General features: G+C 39.1%; 1 protein-coding gene and 1 long non-coding RNA gene across 3 annotated transcripts in view; one reads left to right on the top strand and one right to left on the bottom strand.

The window, feature by feature from the left end:
• The window catches only part of LOC139359929 (uncharacterized), a 64,306-nt gene extending 44,423 nt beyond the window's left edge, over window positions 1-19,883 (top strand). The window contains exon 4 of the long non-coding RNA XR_011616620.1: window positions 19,771-19,883. This is a non-coding gene — a long non-coding RNA (uncharacterized lncRNA). The remainder of the gene's footprint in view (window positions 1-19,770) is intronic.
• LOC105496758 (cadherin 13) overlaps window positions 1-22,580 on the bottom strand; it is a 1,175,273-nt gene that overhangs the window by 918,526 nt on the left and 234,167 nt on the right. The window lies entirely within an intron of this gene.

Here is a 22,580-nt window from a genome sequence, read left to right as displayed (position 1 = left end):
ATGGCAACTGGAAGGTACCTTGCCTAGTAACACTCTACTAGTAGAGATTAATGCTTATTATTATGTTAATATCTCTGTGACACTTGTGTACTTTACTTCACACTGTGGCAGTAACTCATAAAGAGAGAAGTATGAATTGAAGCATAATTTACATGCTCTAAAAATTCCTGGTATTTATTTTTTTAAAAAAGCTCTGATGTGAATCAGACTGAGCTGGGGACTCACTGGTACCTAAATTAATAAAAACATAGATGCATGAATAGATACACATAAATAATCATACATTAAAGTTAATAATGGGGAACTTGAAGGACAGAGTTCTTGAAATACAGGAATTAGACAGTATTGCAGGTTAAACAGCAGAGTAAGCACTGCCACAGAAGCTGGTGGTGGGTCCAGGGTGGTGCCGAGCTCAAAAAGGGGTGAGCTCCGGAAAGAGACCTGGGTGTGGGGGTCACCAACCAGGTGACGTGCCATCCTATCGCAGGGGGCACTCAGATATAGTCAGCCCCCTCCTCCTCACCACTGTCAGGTAACCACACTATGAATGTGGGTGTCTGTCTCCAAGGGCAATAGTGACTATGGAAGCTGTCTCCATGGATACCAGATGGCTTTGTTTTCTAGACGACTGTAGTGAATTCTGTAATGTGCCTGTTGTATTCCTTTTCAGGACTGAAGGACTATGTTTCCCAGGTTCTGCAGAAAGCCTTCACCTATCAGTCTTCTATGAGTTACTTTGGCTAAAGACAGTCTTTTCCTCTAAGGTCACGACTCTTTCCCACAGACCACATCCAAAAAGATTGTCATGGAGTTATACAGGCTTGGATCCCTTGCCCCAACTCAGGACCACTGTGAAGAGCCATCCTGGCTTCAGAGTCCTTGGGAGATTGGCTGAGTCTTTGATAAGACTGTCAGACTCCAGCTTTCTTCCCCTCCCTCCCACAGCAGATGACCCCCAGAATACTCCCTAATAAACTTCCTTCACACCAATACTCATCTAAGGTCAGCTTTCTGGAGACTTCAACCCATGGCATCCAAATGGGAGCTTGGACCCCTATGCCAGACGGCCCAGAGACATGAACAGAAGCCTCCACAGACCCAAACACATGCATAAAGACTAGGATAAGCCCAGCCATTGATCACCCTTTGCTATATGCCTTCTCCAGACAAATTACACAAGAATAAAGAAAAAAAACAAGATTCAAGCACTGAAAATGAATGTTATAAATAGTAATGCCATCCACACATTCCATTCGAAAGGGTCAAGATAAACCCAGAGGAAAATCTGAAGAGACACTAGACACCACGAAGTAATGCCTAAAGGCTTTAAAAAATGTTCTCACAAAGTTTATCCCATTGCGTTTTCAAAGCTGCAGGTCTTGGGCATTATTTAATCTGATGTACAGATGGTAACACTGAGGTTATGAGTGTGAATTCTCTCACTCAAAGTCAGGAGTTGTATCTAAATTTTCTTAAAGATATTCTTTGCCTTGGTATCGTAAAACTAGAGTTGACCTTAATATCAATATTAGTCATGAAGGGCTGGCCAACTCATGAAATATACCACCATATTGATGTATAATAGAAAGGGTATTAATTTATAATTATAAGATGCTTTTCACTACAGTGAGCATAGCAGGCTTGCTAATCAGGCACTGTTGGCCATTGATTTGGGCTATTACAGTAGCAGCTGGCCTTCTTCAATCAACGAAGCAAGTGTTATCCATAACCAGGATGGACCTGGCAAAGGTCCAAAAACAAAGCAATTTGCTACTTTCCATTTCCCTAAATCCATCACCAAAATAACAGAGCAAATGCTCCCATTCAAATCACTTTTATATGTGCTCAGTATGAATTAGATGAAGGCCCTTGGCAGGTGAAACGTTCAATATCCACATTAGTACCACCGATACATGAAGCAATCAACCCGGCTGGGTACCATGTAAGTGTAATGAGAGACATTCTAATAAGAAACGAGAAACGTTCAAACTTCTCAACCAGGTACCTTGCTGAAAGCTGGTTTACGGGGTTAATAATTTGTTCAGGTGGGAGGAGCATGAGGACGCTGCACTTGAGAAGCAAAGGCCTCTTGTTGCAAAGTGGAAAATATATAGAGTGATACAAAGAGGCTGAAATATACACTGATCAGTAGCTATGATCAGTATGCATCATTTGCTCACATGGCTCAAAGTGAGGTTTGAGATAATATAAATATACATACTGATTACATATATATTACATATAATCTATTAATCTTGGCTAAGATTATATTATAGACTATCTATAATCTATTATATATTCATATATAATCAAAATGGATCTGTATATTATACATGATTGTACATACTGATTATAATATATAATATATTAAATATATTTAATCATATATTTATATTGTATCTAAATATATTATATATTTATATACTATATTATATATTTGTATTGTATCTAAATATAGTCTATATTTTATAGATATATTCATATAAAATATAATCTATATATTATATAAATTTATACTATATTATATATTTATATTCATATAAAATATATAAATTATATATTATATATTTATATTCATATATATTTATATGCAATTTTTATATTATATAAATAAATATATTGTATATTCATATATGATCAGTATGTCTCTATATATTACATATAATAATGCATACTGGTTATATTATACATTATATAATTTATATTATATATTTGTATTATATATTCATATATCTATACATCAAATATATAATAGATATATTATGTATAAATATATATTACATATATAATATATAAAAATAGGCAATATGTTATATACTGTTATAGAGTATATTTTAAATATTAATATACATATAAAATACATTTAATGATTAAATGTATATTTTATGTTTAATTTTTTTTACATATATAGAAAAATATATATAATCGGTATGTATCAGTGCGTATCATTTGCTCACAAGGCTCAAAGTGAGGTTTGAGGGGCCATGGTCAGATGGCATCAATGGATAGAAATAAACACCATTTACTGAGCAGAGGCTGTGCCAGCCTCAGATTTTCCTACAGTGTTCCTTAAAAAAGAAACCTGAAGTGCAGAGAAGCTAAGGAGCTTCCTCCAGGTTACACAGCTAGTAAGTATTAGAGCTGGCATCCAAATCCAAGCATTCAGGTGCCAGAGCTGGGCATTTGCCTGCCACCAATACTATGAGGACCACAGCTGTGATATCCACAAGCATGGCCCCAGCCCGCTAAGCTCCAGGCAAGTCTTGCTTATCCCACCAGAATATGGAGCTGGTGGGGGCTGACCAGGAGAAGTTGGAACACACTGGAAATATATGTCATGGATGTAGTTGGTGTCATGGTCATGGGGTAGGAGGGGATGGCATCAGCAAACAGGGGGACTCAAAAAAATAGAAAGCTGTTGTTACCTCAGAAAAGGTGAGGATCTCATGCAACATTGAAAAGCCTGCCTGCTGTCTTTGAAAATGCTCAGTAAAATCAGTCCTGATCTACCTTTCAATGTCTCAGTGTCAGACATTCAGGTGACATGTAGAAAGGCACAATTGCTGATGACAGGCTCTTCATGCTTTGGAATGGAAAAGATGGCAGTATCTGAATTTTCGTTCTCAACAACCTCCTGGAGATTTGTAAGTTCCCTGCCAACTGCTTCTGTCTCCCCACCCCCTGCCATTAGACCAACAACCATGCCCCAGGCTCCACTCAAATCTACCTAGTCACTGAGAAAATCCTAACCAGGACGGGAAAGCTACCAGATGTCCCAACCCACAGGACGGGTTCTGGAATAAATCTCCCTGTTCTCAACACCTGTGTGTTTAGAGTGTGTTTAGTGAGGGAATTCTTTCCTTCTCGTAAGCCTCAAGTAACAGAGACAACCTTACTGAAATGTATCTGTGTGACTTTCTCTTCAGATTTTCCCAGTTGACCTTTCCTCTTTTTTGCTAGAGGCATTTTGCTGCCTTAGAGATGATTAGGAGTGAGAGATTCAACATTTAGTCTAAAGACTTTAGTAAAACAAAAATCTTGAAAGCCAGGGTTTACTGAGAGAGCAAAGGGCTTTCTAATTTGCAAAAAATGTACTGTAAGCCTTGGGTAGAGATAACTGAGGATTTCAGGCAAGGGGCATTCCCACCCCCACTCCGACACCTTTTCGGTCTAGGTGACACAGACTGGGGAATGCTACTGGAGAGGAGAGGGGTGTGACATTTCCTTGGGGCTCAGAGAGTCTGGCTTCTGAGGCTGATTCCACAGTCATCATGATATGAGAAGACTTTTCAAAGCTGCACATACGTATTTTCAAACATTTTACTATATCTTACTTTCTATTAGCTTAGCAGAATGAGAACATATATATATAGAGAGAGAGTGTGTGTGTATGTGTGTATATATGTGTGTGTGTCTATGTGTATGTACATATTTCCACCTTCCTCTCTCCTCAAGAATCATGACAGGGTTTGAGTGATAGAGGTTCAGGTCTTCCCTGGCCCCCAGGTTACGCTGGAAATTAAAAAAAAAAAAAAAATTAATAGAGGTGGCCGTGCGTAAAGCACGTAAGTTTAGGAGAGATTTGAGGAGCTCTTTAGACTGGGAACGAGTTAGATTCTGAGGTATTTCTGCATGCTTTCTGGAATATTTACTGTGCATTTTCACACCATGAAGGCTGGAGAGGGCCTACAGTTTAAATTAAAAAACAAAACAGAATGTCCCAAACTTAACTTCAAAATATGTTTTCCCCCATTGCATTCCTATTACCACTCTGCACAATAGTGTTCCATAGACAGAAGTTTGGGAAATGCTAGTGTGGAACAAATGTGAACTACCATGTCCCGGGAATTCAGACCACTTATATCAACATGGTATAGTGCTTAAGATCAAGAATTAAGATCACCTGTATCAACCTGACTTAATTGTTCACAGAAACCTTTGTCCAGGAATTGTAAGGCTCTAACCCAGGAACAATTTCACTGCTTTGTTCAGAAAATCTATGCATATCAATTTATCTCGGACAACAGTCTCCTTACCTAGATAAATAGCTCATTTATCAAACAATAACCTACTTGTCAGACTTATTTCAATATACTCATCTTGCTATGTCTAACAATCTTAAATCAGGATGTCATGAATTTACCCGATACCAATCATCTTCCTAACTTAAATTACATGAGCCTATACCTTCCCTACAAGCCCTATAAATATCTATTCTGACTTCCATCTTCTGGAATGTTGCTGAGATTCTGTTAAGGTAGTCTTCTCCTTTGTGGAAGTGAGTTCTAATAAATGTAGTCTTGTTTTAACACCAGTTATCTGGTGATACTTTGAGAAGGTGTATTTACTGTATAGTATATGAGCTGTTTGGGTGCATGCTTGAAATGTGGGAGCCTAAATGAAACTTGAGGTAGTTTCCAGGTACATTTTTTCTATCGTCAGAGCTCAGCACTGCTCAACTCCTCCCCTTGTTTGGGCTACTGCTCCAAACTCAGTAACTGTTTGCCTCTGTAACTGGATGCCTCTGATTTTTGTTTGTTTAAAGTCCCTAGTTTAGGGAATGGGCTTCCAAACATGACACCTGTCTCCCAGACCACAAAGTGGGCTCTTGACCCAATGCCAGGCCAATCAGCTTCTCTACCAGGAGTTTGAATGAAGACATCCCAAACTGGAAGGTATTTGGAGTTAAGTTATTCCTATCTTAACACTAAATGTGTGGTCCACAGACCAATGCCCAACCTCTTGTTAGGGGCCCATGACGAGTACAGAAATTGAAAGCAGTATGACATAGTAACATTATACCTGTTCAATCCATTTTTTAAAAGCTTACTTTTTATGTCTTTGGATTTATTTAATTTTATAAAACTTGATTTTCATATTACTAAGAAAAAAATGCTCAAAAGTTGAAAATAAGACAAAAATGTGGGTTGCATGTTCTTTCAGTGTCATATACAGGCATTAACTTGTCAAGTCAAAGTTTATTTAATTATCTAGAAAAATGTATTGTTCACCTCATTGTTCACTACTCATTGATGGTTTCAGGCTTAATAACATGACGTGTTAATTCATAGATTTCTGTCTAGCAGAGATGCAAGTAATAATGGGTAGAAAAGATAACCACAGAGGTTGCAGTTTTTTGTCCTGTAGGACATCAGATGGTTTAGCTGTGTCCCCACCCAAATCTCATCTTGAATTGTAACTCCCACTATTCACATATCATGGGAGGAACCAGTGGGAGGCCATGGGAATTATAGGGGTGGGTCTTTCCTGCACTATTCTCATGATAGTGAGTGAGTCCCATGAGAGCTGATGGTTGTAAAAAGAGGAGTTCCCCTGCACAAATTCTCTTTTTGCCACCATCCACATAAGATGTAACTTGCTCCTCCATGCCTTTCACCTTCCACCATGATTGTGAGGCCTCCCCAGCCATGCAGAACTGTAAGTCCAATAAACCTTTCTTTTGTAAATTGCCCAGTCTCAGGTATGTCTTTATCAGCAGTGTGAAAACAGACTAACACAGGACATTTACCAGCTTCGTATGTAACCTAGCAAACTTATTCTAACACTCCTTTACTATTAGATTGCATGCAAATAGCAATCATAATTATCATTTTACTGGTCCCCTTTTGAATTGTTGAGATAGATAAAATCTTTGATGTGTTCACTTTAGATATGAATGTGAGTCATGTTTTAAACTTTTTGAAAACTATATTTGACATTTTTCTTGTTTTTAACAAAAGTATGTTAGTCTGTGACACATTAAAAGAAAACAAAATGAAACAAATATCATCATTCACTGTAAAAGTTTGAAAAGCACTGTCCTAATTCTATGAGTTCCCATTGCTTATGCCTGTGGAACTTCTCTAGTTTCTGTCCTTTCTGCGACCTTGTCATTCAGGTCTTTGGATGAACCTGTGACTAGGCAACTTCCTTCTATTTTAATTAAGTATCTTTCTTTAAAGTCTTTAGTTAGTCAGGATTTATCAGAATCCTAACTAAGTCATCATATTGTAATTATAGCCAACAAAACGCTTTTCAACAGATAACAATCCAACCTCTGCTTTGGTACAGAAGGGTATATACCTAACACTAAAATGTCCTGATCAAAACTGCACATGATGAAAACAAAGTCTGAGAGCATCCAAAAGCAAAGCAGGCAACTTTCATCATAAACAAAAACTTTGTGACACTTCCAGCTTTGGCCTCACTCATTCTAGAACTACCTTGGTCATGTCCCCAAAATGAACAAAACCTTGGAAGCATAATCAAAGCTGTCATGTGCAAGACTCCAGGCCTTTCTTTGGGAGCTGTAGCTTCTCTCTCCCTCTTGAATATGGTCAAAAGCCCGGTCCTAGCCCATGACCTCCATGTGATTACCTGGCCACCCAACCCCATGAGGATCCATCTGGCAATCCCAGTTGCCCTCTAAGTTCAGTCCTCCCAATTCTTATTCTCTTTTCCCTCTTCAGTACCTAGAATTTGATGCTGAGTTCCTTCCTTAGCATAATTTATCTCCACTTACTCTCACTCTGTTTTCAATTCAACAGACTTTCTTCCATGGAAAAATGCAGTGCTAACCAAATTCCGGGGAGGTTTTGACTCATATTTTGAACTGTTTTTCAAACAGTACTTATTTCTTTTATGTTATTCAGAATCAATGTTTCCTCATTTGGAATCCCCCCTTCCTCTATGGAATTTAATGTATACATATGAAAATTAAAACCAGTTTTAGCTAAATATAGATCCTCTGGGAGGTCTTCAGAATCAGCTGACAGGCACAGTTAAGAGGAGCCTGGATCGCTGACAACCATTTTGGCTTCAAATGGAAAAGAAATAAGCTGGTGCAGCACTTGGCCACTTCTCAGGGGTGGCCTGCCAAGACATCATTTACCAAGGTGTTCACAAGTAGTAGAGGGGTTGAGGGGTAGGCTGAGCCACCACACTCTGCTGCCCCCAGAAGTGGCCGGGATGTAAAGAGGCCAACTTAACGTCTTAGCACGACTAAGGTCTGCAACTTTTCAAGGGAATGTTCTAAGGACTGCAATCTGCAGTTCTGAAATCCAAGAGACTCAGCACACCAAACATGTTTTTATAACTCATTTGGCAGCAAAACCCAACCTGAACTGACATGATGTTATTTGTGGTCCTTATTTATCCTACTGAGGGTAAACATTCATATGTTTTACTACTGAAATGCAAATCTTTTTTATTACAGGGTGCTGCCCCAGACCCCACTGGTAGAATTGTGTAATATACAATGTGAGCATCTTACTATCTTTCTAAATTCTGGAACACATCTGGACCTAAAATTGGGAGAACTAATTTCTCAAATATTTTTCATAGAGCATGTTTTTAACATTTAGCTCAAAGAGACCAAGCATGAGTGAGAAGTAGTGGGGGGTGGGGCAGAGCATGTATCCCTAGAATATAAAAATGCTTAAAAGAGAGTCTCAGAGCGAGTAGGAAGAAAATATGCTCTCTTTCAGGGGAGCCAAGCTATATTGAAAACTTCATGGGTCATCATTGGTGGGCATCCAGCACTACCCATTCAAACAGCATCATCTCACACAGATTTCCCACCCCAGCTTTATTCTTTTAAAGGATAAAACCAACCAACTTTTTAAAATAAAAATATTGCATGTAGCAGGCACTGCTCTCACCCCTTTGCATGTGCTATCTTGTTTAATCCTTGAAATACTATCTCCATTTCACAGATGAGAAAAATTAGGAGCTGGAAGTTTGGGTAGCTTAAAAACACCACCCATTATGAGTGACAGAGACAGGCAGCATTATAATCTAGGAGCCCACACTACTGTCTTGTGAAAATATCAGGGACACTCCAGTCTGTTATAAGAGGCAATGACTAGACCGCTTTACTGTGAAAGGAAACTCCAACACCAGCTACAGCATTCCATATGGAAAGATCAAAGATCTTGGAGTCAGAAGATTGTAGCACCACTGACACTTTTTAGTGAGATCTTGGACTCTTTAGTCAACCTTTATACCCCTATCTGTAGAACAGAGTTTATAATCCTATTTACAAGACATCTGAGATGATTAAATGTATCAAATTATAGCTCTCCTCCTGGATCACAGTATCTCAAACCGAAGAACCCACTCTCATCTTAGGGCTTTGGCACGAGTTACTCCCTCTACCTAAGTGTTTATACCATTGATTTTTACTTCACTGGATTCTTCTCATAGTTCAGGACTTGGATTCTTAGACAAATCTTCTTTGACTACCCATTCTTCAGCAGTCATGCTGAAATCTCTATCATATGACCTCGCCTTATTTCCTTCATGGTACTTCTCATCATCTTGTCATGTGCCGTTTTCCTGTGTTCTCAAGGGTTTATTATATCATATTTGCCTTTTTCTCTCTCCAGTATAATGAAAGCTCCAGAGCAGGAGGAACATTTTTTATCTGATTCAAAGCTTTATCTCTTATACTTAGCACAGGGTCTGGCACAAACTAGGTGACCATTCAGTGTTTCTTCTACAGTTGGCTTAATGAGTGGTAGGGATTCGATATACATCTTTTCCTTTTCTGTTCCCTATTTCTGTCTCCAGAAGGAGAATGAATTTGGTCAAATGCAAAAGTCCTTGGAGATATTTTGACTGGCAAGCATTTGTACCTCTTGCCCTTTTGCTCTCAAGCCAAAAAAAAATTCCATGAAAATTAAGGTGAAAAGAACAAACAGAGGGCACCTCTATTACTAGAATATGTGTAGATTTGATCTGTAACAGAATAATAAGAACTTTCTGCTTCTCAGGCTATTTAAAGCTATGCTTAATCTTTCCCAATTTATATTTTGATGCCTTACTTATTAAGCAGCCCAGTTTATGTAGTTCTAATACCTTAAATTAGGAGATGCTCCTGTAACATCCGTATGTTCCTGTATTCTTAATTCCTTAAAGAAAAACAGGAATGAAACAGATTTATACCAGCTCCAGAACCATGTGAGTGAAGACACTCAACAGGTTGAAGAGCGAGGCCATATGGCAGCACTTAGAATTTGATAGTCTTAATTAAGCAATCTTCTCACCAGCATCACCAGCAAGAAACCTGGTGTGATGGCTGTCCTTATCCCCTGCCACCTAAAAAACATTTCCATTTGTGTGTATTCTGGGTTCTAAGAATTCTCAGGCATGGAGCACAGTCTGCAGTCGTAGGATGTTAGTACTCAACAGGACCTTAGCGATAGAGCACAGTACCCTTAGAATGCACTGTCTGGCTTTCGCCAGCCCAGCATCATTTCCTTCCTTCAGGGAATTGCATGTCCATTTCCCCAGGCCTGGCTAACAGAAGTGCAGAATTTTCTTGTATATAATAACTGGCTTAGGGATAAGCACATGACCCAAGTTGGCCCAAGGACGGTTAGCCATGAGATATTTGCTGGAACACTGGGAAAACAGATGCTCTGGCTTTTTTAGCTAGAAGAATACAAGACTGGAATTTGCTGGTGGCCATCTTGGAGGGAAACCCTCCGAGAGTGAAGATTGAGACCAATACTATAGAAAGAAAAGCTGGGGGATGAAGAGTGATATTGAGGATATCATTAGAGCATCTAGATCCAAGTGTTTCCAAAGCCAGCTCACACTGTGAAATTTTCAATCATGTGAGCTGATAATTTTATATGTTTTTGCTGAGGCTAGTTGGAGTTGTGTTACTGTTGATTACAATCAAAATAGCCCAACTCATATACTCTCATTATACAAATAAGGAAACAGAGGTCCAGGGAGGAAAACTGTCATGCAAGTCAATGTTAGAGCTGGGAATAGACTTCAGTGATTCTGCTTCTCTTTTGGAAAACCTCTTTTAGATGTCTGCTAGTGTCAACCCTTGGGTCTCCCTGGGGCTCTCCTTTCACTTATTTCATGTTCAACAGCTCCCCAATTACACTCCCATCTCCCCTGTTCATCTCTCCTCTGATATAAATACAAACTGTCTCTATCTCAGGACTTCTGAAATGGCTCCATGGCAGCCTGGGCCATGCCCACTCATCCTTTTCACCTTCCTCCTACTCTGAACTTCCAAGAAAGCCAGCCACACTGTCTGACCACATGGTACCCTTTTCGTACATTACCTGTATCAACAATTCAAAACACTGAAAACAGATTTCAAAGCCTTTGATCAACACCAGCCAGCCCATGTCCTGTCTGTCACCTCTTAGCACTGTCTTCTGCTTCCTTGATAGTGAATAGCAGGTATTGTCTACAGTGTTATTGATATGATAGAAACAACATAGCATCAAAAACATCAAGATGGTTTTGTCTTCTATGGAACATCATTTGACTCCATGCACAGTCTTAGGAGTAATAGTGACTTCATGAAGGTGAATTTAGATGCCCATGTGGGACAGGCAGAATTAACTAGGAAGCCTACTGTGTATCAGAAAGATAAACATTGGAGGGCCATAGCAAGCTTTCAGCTACAATTATCCCTATGCTGTTTCCGACAGCTAATATTTCAGGTGCCATTATAGGTCAGCTACTATTCAAAACCCTTTATATAGATTAATATTTTAAAAAGTAATTTAAATCATTATGGGTACATAATAGTTGTATATTTTTACAGGGTAGCTATGATGTTTTGATACAGATATACAATGTGTAATAATCGAATCAGAGTAACTGCGTATTCACCACTTCAGACCTTTATAATTTCTTTGTGTTAGGGACATTCCAATTCCATCTTATTGGGTATTTAAAATATACAATAAATTATCAATTTTTGTTATCCTGTTACGCTACACAATACTAGATGTTATTCATTCTAGCTGTATTTTTGTACCCATTAACCAACCCCACTTTATCCTCCCTCCCCATACCCTTCCAGCCCCTTACAACCATCATTCCACTGTATTTCCATGAGTTCATTTTTTTTCTTAGCTCTCACATATGAGTGAGGAGATTCAATATTTGTCTTTTTGTGCCTGACTTATTTCATTCATTATAATGTCCTCCAGTTCCGTCCTTTTTTTTTTTTTTTTTTTTTTTTTTTTTTGCAAATTACAGGAGTTCATTCTTTTTTTATGGCTACATAGTACTCTATTGTGTATATGTATCACATTTTCTTTATCCATTTGTCTGCCCATAGACCCTTAGGTTGCTTCCACATCTTGGCTATTGTGAATTGTGCTGCAATAAACATGGGAGTGCAGATAACTCTTTGATATACTGACTTCCTTTCTTTAAGATATATACCCAGCAGTGGGACTGTAGGGTCATATAATAGTTCTATTTTTAGATTTTTGGGGCCCATCCATAGTGCTCTGCATAGTGGCTGAACTAATTTACATTCCCACCAACAGTGTATGAGGGTTTCCCTTTCTCCACACCCTCATCAGCACTCATTGTTGCCCGTCTTTTGGATAAAAGCCATTTTAACTGCAGTGAGAGAATATGTTTACATATATTTTATTTGCATTTCTCTGATGATTAGTGATGTTGGGCATTTTTTTTCACATCCTGTTAGCCATTTGTCTTCCTTTGAGACATGTCAATTCATATCTTTTGCCCATTTTTAAAGAAATTTTTTTTCTATTGAGTTGTTTGACTTCCTCATATATTCTGGCTATTAATCCCTCATTAGACGGGTGGTTCTCAAATATTTTCTTCCATTCTGTGGGTTGTCTCTTCATTTTGATTGTTTGCTTTGCTGTGCAGGAACTTTTTAGCTTGGTATGATCCCATTTGCCCATTTTTGTTTTTGTTTCCTGTAGTTTTCAGGTCTTAAGAAATCTTTGCCAAGACCAATGTCCTCGAGTATTTCCCCCAAAGTTTTCTTATAGTCGTTTCAGAGTTTCAATTCTTAGATTTAAGTCTTTAATTCATTTTGATTTGCTTTTTGTATATGGCAAGAGGTAGGGCTCTATTATCATTCTTCTGCATATGGATATCCAGTTTTCCCAGCAGCATTTATTGAAAAGACTGTTCTTTCCCCAAGGTATGTTCTCGGCACCTTTGTCAAACATGAGTTCACTGTAAATGTATAGATTTCTGGGTCTGCTATTTGGTTCCGTTGGTTATGTGTCTGTTTTTATGCCAGTATCACACTGTTTTAGTTACTATAGCTTTGTAGTATAACTGGAAGTCAGATAACATGATACCTCTAATTTCGTTCTTTTTGCTCAAGGTGGCTTCTGCTGTTCTGGGTCTTTTGGGGCTCCATATAAATTTTAGAATTATTTTTTCTTTTTCTGTAAAGAATTTCATTGGTATTTTAATAATGATAAAGTTACAGATCAAACTCCTTGTTCTACCCCTTCCCCACTTCTCACTACTATACTTGTGTTTAAAAAGAAAAAAAAAAAAATTCCCCCTGAGCGCAGTGGCTCATGTCTAACCCAGCACTTTGGGAGGTTGAGTTAGGAAGATCATTTGAGGCCAGGAGTTCAAGACCAGCCTGGCCAACATAGCAAAACTCTGCTCTATTAAAATTATAAAAATTAGCCAGGTGTGGTGGTACACTCCTGTAGTTCCAGCTACTCAGAAGGCTGAGGCATGAGAATAGCTTGAACCCAGGACGCAGAGGTTGCAGTGTGTTGAGATTGTGCCACTGCACTCCAGCCTGGGCAACAGGGAGAGACTCCATCTCAAATAACAACAATAATAATAATAATTATTATTATACAATATTATAGTTATCATGCATAGATTAATATTTAGTCGTCAAAATAAACTGTTGAGATTGCTGCCATTATAATATTAATTTTCCAGATGAGAAAATAAAACCACAGGGAGTTTTTCTGTTTTGTTTTTCCCAACTTGCCAAAGTTACTTAGTCAGTAAAGGATCACCCTTAGATTTGAACCCAGGCAGCCGACCTCTGGCGTCTATGCTCTGAAGACGCAACACTGCCCAGAAATGGGGCAATTTCTAAAGGTTAAATTCTAAATGTTAATAACAAATTCCTTTTATCAAACATCTCAAATTCACACACTGAGCGACCAAACAGGACATATCTATGAGGCAAATTTAGCCCAAGGGCTGACAGTGTGATACCTCTGGTCTATTTATTTCTTCCATTCTACTGTTAAGAAAACTTAGGCCAAGGGAACTCTACCTGTGTTCATGTTCCTCATCTAGGAAGGCCTTCTCACTCTGTTACTTCTTGTGTTTCCCATTGTTTAAAGAACAAGTTAGGACCCAAGTCCAATGGAAGGATCTCTAAACATTTTGTTATATCTGTCTTTGATGTGTACATATGTTCATTTCTTATCCTACAGCATTTTATTATAATATTTCACACTTGTTAGGTAGGTAGGATAATGCATTTATGAGGTTCCTAATCATTATTATTGACTTATTACTAGATTGATACAAATAAATTGGTAGGAGGGAAGGGAAAACCCGTAAAAGCATTACATTTCTATGGAGCTCTGTTTAAATATAGGAAAAACTCTTATTAATGTAAATAGGAGTCCACATTCTGACCTGATGTAACGTCAACTTCATAATGATGGAGTGAATTAGGCAATACCAGAATAATTTTCCTTGGCACATTACAACAGATTAAAACAAATATACTACTTGAAACCACAACCTTGTCCAGCTCTGTCCAAACTGCAGTGCAGGTGACATTATATAACCTCACTAATCAATTAATCAGTCTCCCAACCTGAAAGTAAATAGAAGCTTGTATGAAGTATGAAAAGGATGTGTGAAGAATGACCAGAAAATGTAAACAGAATTATCATTATTATTTTTAAAAATCACAAAAAATGAAAGCAAAACTAAAAGAACCTAGGCAGTTCTCAAGATAGAGAATGTAGACAGATAAAAGCCTAAGTCAGCTTGAACTCAGGAAATAGGCATTTCTCCACCTGTGAGGTTGGAAAGTTCATCCATTTATTACTATCCAAATGAAATCTTTTCAGCAGGGTCAAAAGAGCCTTTGTTTTGACATTTAATTCACTGACGATGTATTTCCTCCCTTAGGATGCAAAACACCTCTCACATGCTTTTTCATTAATTGCCTTCATTTTTCAAGTTCCTTGCTTGATTTATAGTCAATTAAAAGCACCCTCAAAAGCCATGACTCATGTGTGTTAAGTACAAATATGATTAATGCGATTCCACACACTCCATGGAGGACCTGGCTGCTAACCAAGGTCAGTGTCATGGTGGCATGACCAAGCAACGTCTTGGTGAAAGAAATTCACAGAGAGGGTGGAAAGCCAGGAGTGAAGGGTCATGGACAATCTGGCCCTGGGTCCATCCAAAATAGAAAAAGCTAATTCTTCCATAATACAGAGAAAGGATGAGCTTGGCTATGAAAAGCAACAAATATGCAGCAGCAGCAGTTCTCTCTATCTCATCCAGGTTGATAAAAGTGATGGGAAAATAAAGTGGCAAATGTCCTTGATGTATCACCACCAACATCAAAAAAACTAAGAGACACCAGGTCAGAGAGCCTTGGATAAAAGCCAGGGCCCTAAAATCCTGGGTTCAAATTTCGACACCACCAATTATAAGCAGTATGATCTCAGGTTCATTGTTTCACCTAGCTTAGCCTTAAATGTTCTCACCCACAAAATGAGCAGATGAGAGTACCTTACCCCTAAGAGCTGTTGTGAGGTTCAGGGTGACCCTCAACACACTAGGGAGCACACAGTAAATGTCTGTTATCAGGGCCAGGGAGGCCATACTGGCCCACACTCACAGAAGCTTGCATGCCAACATATGTTCCTAATACGGTTAGGCTTTGTGGCCCTATCCAAATTTCACCTTGAATTGTCATCCCCATAATTCCCATAATACCCACATGTCAAGGGAGAGATCAGGGGGAGGTCATTGAATCATGGAGGTGCTTTTCTCCATGCCATTCTCATGATAGTGAGTTCTCACGAGAACTGATGGTTTTATAAAGGGCTCTTCCCCCTTATCTCGGTACTTCTCCTTCCTGCTTCCTTGTGAAGAAGGTGCCTTGCTTTCTCTTTGCCTTCCACCATGATTGTAAGTTTTCTAAGGCCTCCCCAGCCATGCTGACCTGTGAGTAAATTGAACCTCTTCTTTTTACAAATTACCCAATCTCAGGCAGTTCTTTATAGCAGTATGAAAACAGACTAATCCGAAACCAGTCTGGCCAGCACGGTTAAACCCTCTCTGTACTAAAAATACAAAAATGTAGCCGGGCATGGTGGTGCATGCCTGTAGTTCCAACTACTCAGGAAGCTGAGGCAGGAGAATCACTTGAACCAAGGAGGCGGAGGTTGCAGTGAGCTGAGATTGAGCCACTGCACTCCAGCCTGGGCAACAAAGTGAGACTCCATCTCAAAAAAAAAGAAAAAAAGAAAAAAGAAAAAAGAAAAAAAAAAGAAAAAGAAAAGAAAACAGAGTAATACAGTAAATTAGTACCAGTAGAGTGGGGTGCTGCTATAAGGATACCCAAAAATGAGGAAGCAACTTTGGAACTGGGTAACAGGCAGGGTTGGGAACAGTTTGGAGGACTCAGAGGAGGACAGGAAGATGTGGGAAAGTTTGGAAGTTCCCGGAGACTTGTAAAATGGCTTTGACCAAAATGCTGATAGTAATATGGACAATGAAGTCCAGGCTGATGTGATATCAAATGGAGATGAGGAACTTGTTGGCAACTGGAATAAAGGTGATTCCTGCTGTACTTTAGCAAAGAGACTGGCAGCATCTTGCCCCTGTCCTAAAGATCTGCACAATTTTGAACTTGAGAGAGGTGATTTAGGGTATCTGGCAGAAGAAATTTCTAAGCAGAAAAGCGTTCAAGCATGACATGGGTGCTCTTAAAAGCATTCAGCTTAATGTATTCACAAAGAGATGATTTGAAATTAGAACTTATGTTTAAAAGGGAAGCACACATAAAAGTTTGGAAAATTTGCAGCCTGAAGATGGAAAAGAAAAGAAAAAAACATTTTCTGGGGACAAATTCAAGCCAGCTACAGAAATTTGCAGAAGTAACAAGGAGCCAAATGTTAATCACCAAGTCAATGGTGCAGCAGGGGTGGTGGGTAAGAGGGAGATGTGTCCAGGGCATATCAGAGGTCTTCAAGGCAGCCCCTCCCATCACAGGCCCTGAGGCCTAGGAAGAAAAAATGGTCTCATAGGCCAGGTCCAGGGCCTTGCTTCTTTGTGCCATCTCAGGACTTGGTGCCCTGCATTTCAGCCATGGCTAACAGGGGCCAATACAGTTCAGGCTATTGTTTCAGAGGGTGCAAGCCCCAAGCTTTGGCATATTACACGTGGTGTTGGCCCTGCAGGTGCACAGAAGTCAAGAATTGAGATGTGGGAACTTCCGCCTAGATTTCAGAGGCTGTATGGAAACACCTGGATGTCCAGGCAGAAGTTTGTTGCAGGGGCAGAACCCTCATGAAGAATTTCTGCTAAAGAAGTGCAGAAAGGAAATGTGGGGTTGAAACACCCACACAGAGTCCCCACTGGGGCACTGACTAGTGGAGCTGTGAGAGACAGCCACCATCCTCCAGACCCAAGAATGGTAGATCCACTGACGGCTTGCACTGTTCTCCTGGAAAACCTACAGACACTCAATGCCAGCCTGTGAAAGTAGCTGAGAGTGGAGCTGTACCCCACAAAGCCATGGAGAACCCACCTCTTACACCAGTGTGACCTGGATGTGAGACATGGAGTCAAAGAAGATCATTTCAAAGCTTTAAGATTTGTCTGCCCTGCTGGATTTTGGACTTGCATGGGGCCTGTAGACCCTTTGTTTTGGCCAATTTTTCCCATTTGGAGTGAGTGTATTTACCCAATGCCTGTACCTCCATTGTATCCAGGAAGCAGCTAACTTGCTTTTGATTTTACAGGCTTGTAGGTGGAAGGGACTTGCCTTGTCTCAGTTGAGACTTTGTACTTGGACTTTTGGGTTAATTCTGGAATGAATTAAGACTTTAAGGAACTGTTGAGAATGTGTGATTAGTTTTGAAATGTGAAAGGGACATGAGATTTTGGAGGAACCAGGGGCGGAATAACATGGTCTGGCTCTGTATCACAACCCAAACCAAATTTTGAATTGTGATCCCCATGATTCCCATAATCCTCATGTTTCAAGGGAGAGACCAGCTGGAGGTAACTGAATTATGGTGGCAGTTTTCTCTATGCTGTTCTCATTATCGTGAGTGAGTTCTCTTGAGAAGTGGTGGTTTTAAAAGGGGCTCTTCCCCTTATCTCAGCACTTCTCTTTCCTGCCACCTTGTGAAGAAGGTGCCTTGCTTCCTCTTCACCTTCTGCCATGATTGTAAGTTTCCTGAGGCCTTCCCTCAGCCATGCGGAATTGTCAATTAAAGAGTCAATTAAACCTCTTTCCTTTATAAATTACCCAATCTCAGGCAGTTCTTTATAACATTATGAAAATAGGCTAATATATTTCCTAACATGCATATGCTTGTCACATTATCTAGAAATACTCACTCTCTTTTGTCAACATGGACAGGAGTCCCTTCATGAAAATGTCTCCTAAGAACTACCCCTGCCTCTTCAGAAACATTAGCATATTAAAACTTCAGAAAAGTATCAGAAAAGTCAAGAGCAAAAAGGGTGACATCAACCTAATCCCTTAGATCCATGGTTTCCACAAAAGTGAAGTAAATAAGAATATTTTGTGCATTTTTCACAAAGCAAAATTTACTCAAAGAACTGACTTTTCTTCTGTAACTAGTCTTTACTCCTTTTATGTTTGTTTTTGATGCCAAGTAACCTTTTAAAAGAAAAGCCTGGCAAAAGTAAATGGCGGTAGTGTTTTTCCCTCTCTTCATTTGCTTACTTTTAAAAACTTCATACCCAGTCTTAGCAAATTTTTTAAAATACACTCTCATCAATCTAGGATTTAAAAAATACTGGTCCATGAAGTTCAAATCCCTAGAATCATTGCTTTAGTCGCTTCTTCATCTCTTTGTATTTTTAATGGCCAACATGATTTTTCTTCTTAAAGCCAATTTCAGATGGCCATTATAAGAAAAGTAGATCTAGCTGAGGTCTATGCATGAAAGTAATAATAATAATAGTAACAGCAATAATAATAATGACAATAATAATAGCAGCTTCCATTTATTTGTGACTATGTTTTAGGCATGTTTTCCATCAGTAGATACATCAGCTCTAGAAGCAGGGACTGCCATTATTCTTCTTACAGAGATGAGATAATTCAAACTTGGAGGGTTTGAATAACTCACTCATGGTCACAGAGCTAATAGATGACTGTGTGCACATTTCAATTCTAGTCGATATGAGTTTAAAACTGTGTGATCTTAACCACAGTATTGTAAACATTTGGAGGAAACAACTGGAGTCCATCTTTACTAGAACCACAAGTAGGTGCGGTCTCTCCCCTAGTGTTTCTAAGACGGCACAAAGCGAGGGGCTTATAGTGTTTCTAAGAAGCTAATTCTGTTCAGTGGGAAGATTTCTCTACTAAGGAAAGCAGGACATAGTCGCAGGTGCACGACCTTGCTCTTCTGCTTAAACTGACTAACTTCATCTTATGTAGGCCCTGGTTACTCTGAGACAGCTGGCTCCTTTGTGGTCCATTTCTGTCTCTATTTATGTCTCTTTCTGATATAGGCAACATCATTTTGTTAGGATCTTTGTAGAGACTGTGATCCTGCACATCAATTCCCATGTGTTCTTCTTGTTTGCCAGACTCCTTTGCAATTAGGTTGGCAACATGAATAGATCTTATAACAGAATGTGAGCAGAAATGATACATGCGACTTTGGGGCTGAGGTAGTTAAACACATGTAGTGATCTCTTCATAGTCTTTCTTATTCCCCTGTCTGCCAGCTCAGTGACAAAAGCTGGAAGCTACAAGATGGCAGGACCAAGCTGGAAGTAGCCTCAGCCATCAGGTTCTTGCATGGAGGGCAACTACTGGGAGGAGAGTTACCCAGGAGACCAGCCCAACTGCATCTGCATGATCTAAGTGAGAAACAAACTTTCATTGTGTTAAGTCACTGGGGTTGTTTGACACCATGGCCTAGCCTAGCCTGCTCTGGTTAATGTAAGTTCTTTACTAAACATGTGATGCAAGTTGTATTGTAGGTAAACTTAGATGCTGCAATTTTTCTCTGTATCTATATGTCTGTGTTTGCATATGGGTGGCCTAAGAGGAGTGATCCATAAAGAATTAACAGAGTAAAAAAAAGTACAGTTCTAATGGTGGCTATGTGGCCAATGAGGGTCTCCTTTCTGGACACCAAAGACTGGACTCATCCCCTACTAATAGAGGCTGGAGGTCAAAGGTATGGTTTCTCCTAATGAGCTCAATGACCACACATTTTTATATTTGCTGAAAAAAATCTGTCTGAGCTGATGGTAGCAAAGCAGACTATTCTGTTTTATAATTTTGCAGAACATAGTATAGTCAGATTTTATCACCTGGTATCTTCCCATCCCAGCTGGGTGGCTGGTCAGTTGCCCAAGACAGCTATTCTTCTAACACTGGGGATCTTCTGTTCTGTGTGTCAGGATGGAACCCGGGTTGCTGTCCAATTCTGTAGCTCCCAGATCACACAATTGTCATGTTCGGGGAAAAGCAAGAGCTACCATGCTGGGCAATTTGAGGGAGTTGTGTGTGCCAGACCTCTAGAAAACCCCTCCCACAAACTTTTTACAGATTCCTTTCTGAATTCAAAAACCTTAAATGGATGCCTCCTTTCTGAGTTGTTGCCTTCTAAGCTGACTTCTCCTTTCTTTCTGTATTTCTCATTGAAAATGGGAAGGATCACGTTTTCCCAGATAAACTTTCAAGAATGAGATAAAGCCAAGAAAGTTTTACGCAAGTTTTCATGAGTTGGGGGCTTTGCATCATTCTCTGAAAGATGCAGTGAAGAGCCCCCCTGGTTATGTTAGAAGAAATAGCCAAATGCTATGTTTTGATCCCAGCAGCTTGTTGAAAAATGGCTTTTTTAAGACGAAAGCAAGTCTAGTTAGGGGAAAGGAGAGTAGAATAAAGAGTGATTCAGATGTGAAGGAAATAAAAGGCTTTAGAACAACTGAAAGATGTATCAGAGATAACAGTGAATAAAATATTAGGGAAATAAAAGGAGTGGAGGTGACCATTAGTAACAGTTAAAGTAGAAAAAGATAAGTCATTGAAAATTGAGGAGGAAGATGAAAAAGGATAAAAGGAAATATTACTGTCTGAACAAAGATAGCAGGAAGCCATCCACAGAATAAACACTCCCCATAACTTGCTAAAAGCTGAACACAGAATTGGATGAATACAAGTCTAAGGTAGGGGTAGATATACTATGTCTGTCAGGCAAAGAGACAGCACTTTCAGACAACTTTAAAGAAGAGTGAAGAGTGTAGACATCAATTGATTGGTTATGCTGTGTTTACCCCCTCTGCAACACAAAAGTTCACAATGATTGGTAACCAAAGCTCTTAAATATTGCAAAGATAAAGGAAAAATATAAAGTGCAAATGTCATGAGTAGGGCACAAGATGATGTTACTAATCTAGTTTCCTTATTGTGTACAACACTGGCCTATATTTAGACGAGACTAAAATATCCCTAACCATTTCCTGGATCTTTGGTATACAATGATTCAGGAAATGGAATCTATGCATTTTAAATTTTCTGGTTCTACTTGGTTCTTTTCATTTTTCATTCAGATTTAGCCTTGTGCCAGTAGAGTCTTCAATTTGATAGCACACATCACTCATTGGTTTCTTGATTAATCACATTTTTCAGAGACAGAAGGTTTTTGTTTTGCATTATAAGACACACACGAAATAAACTGAGAATGAGAGAGACAGAGAGGAGAGCGAGACTGGCTGAAAATATTGGTCGGTTAGGTATAAAAGTTTATTCAATATTTGGGGCTTTTTACCTCTACTTGCAAGTGGAAGAAAGCAAAGCACTGCTACCACTTCTGGAAATCCAGATTTTCCTAAACTATTTTCAATAGGCATTCTCAAGTCTATGACAATTTTCTTCCTCATTTAGGCACAATTAACCTTATCTGCAGGCTTTATACTCATAATATGTTCATTGCTTTGAGATGAACTTGAAAGTACCTAACCATATCTGCTTTGTATTTGTTTTTTTACTCTAGTAATATACATGGACATACGGTTTCACTGAGAGGGGCTACTCAAATTTTGCTTTCCCAACAACTCATACACAAGCATAAAAATTTAAGTGTTCTCAATTCTCGTGTCACTGACTTTTTTCTGAACGTGTTATCATTCATAATCAACCTAGTCCCATTTAGCATTTACTAGCTTACCCAGAACCAATAACCATAACCCACTTAATTACTTAGGGGATTAAAGCATGCGCACACACACACACATACACACACACGCACACACACACAACTGTGATACTGGAATGTACAGTATGGCCTACTTTAAATTAAAAAGATCCCCCATAGTATGATTGTTTTCAGCTTCTCAGCAGCAAATTAAAAGCTGTTTGGTATCCTGAAGATTACAGAAGCAATCACATTTATAGGTCTACTTTGCATACCAACTCTATTAATTTCCATACTCAGGGTGGCTTCGCATTTCCAAGCATGTTAACGTAGATGCCATTTGGGATAATCACTTAGAAAAAAAAAATAAAAGGAAGATACAGGAAGAGA

This window comes from Macaca nemestrina, chromosome 18 (assembly GCF_043159975.1).
Source record: "Macaca nemestrina isolate mMacNem1 chromosome 18, mMacNem.hap1, whole genome shotgun sequence".
NCBI lineage: Eukaryota > Metazoa > Chordata > Mammalia > Primates > Cercopithecidae > Macaca > Macaca nemestrina.
This window is presented reverse-complemented; position numbering and strand designations above follow the sequence as displayed.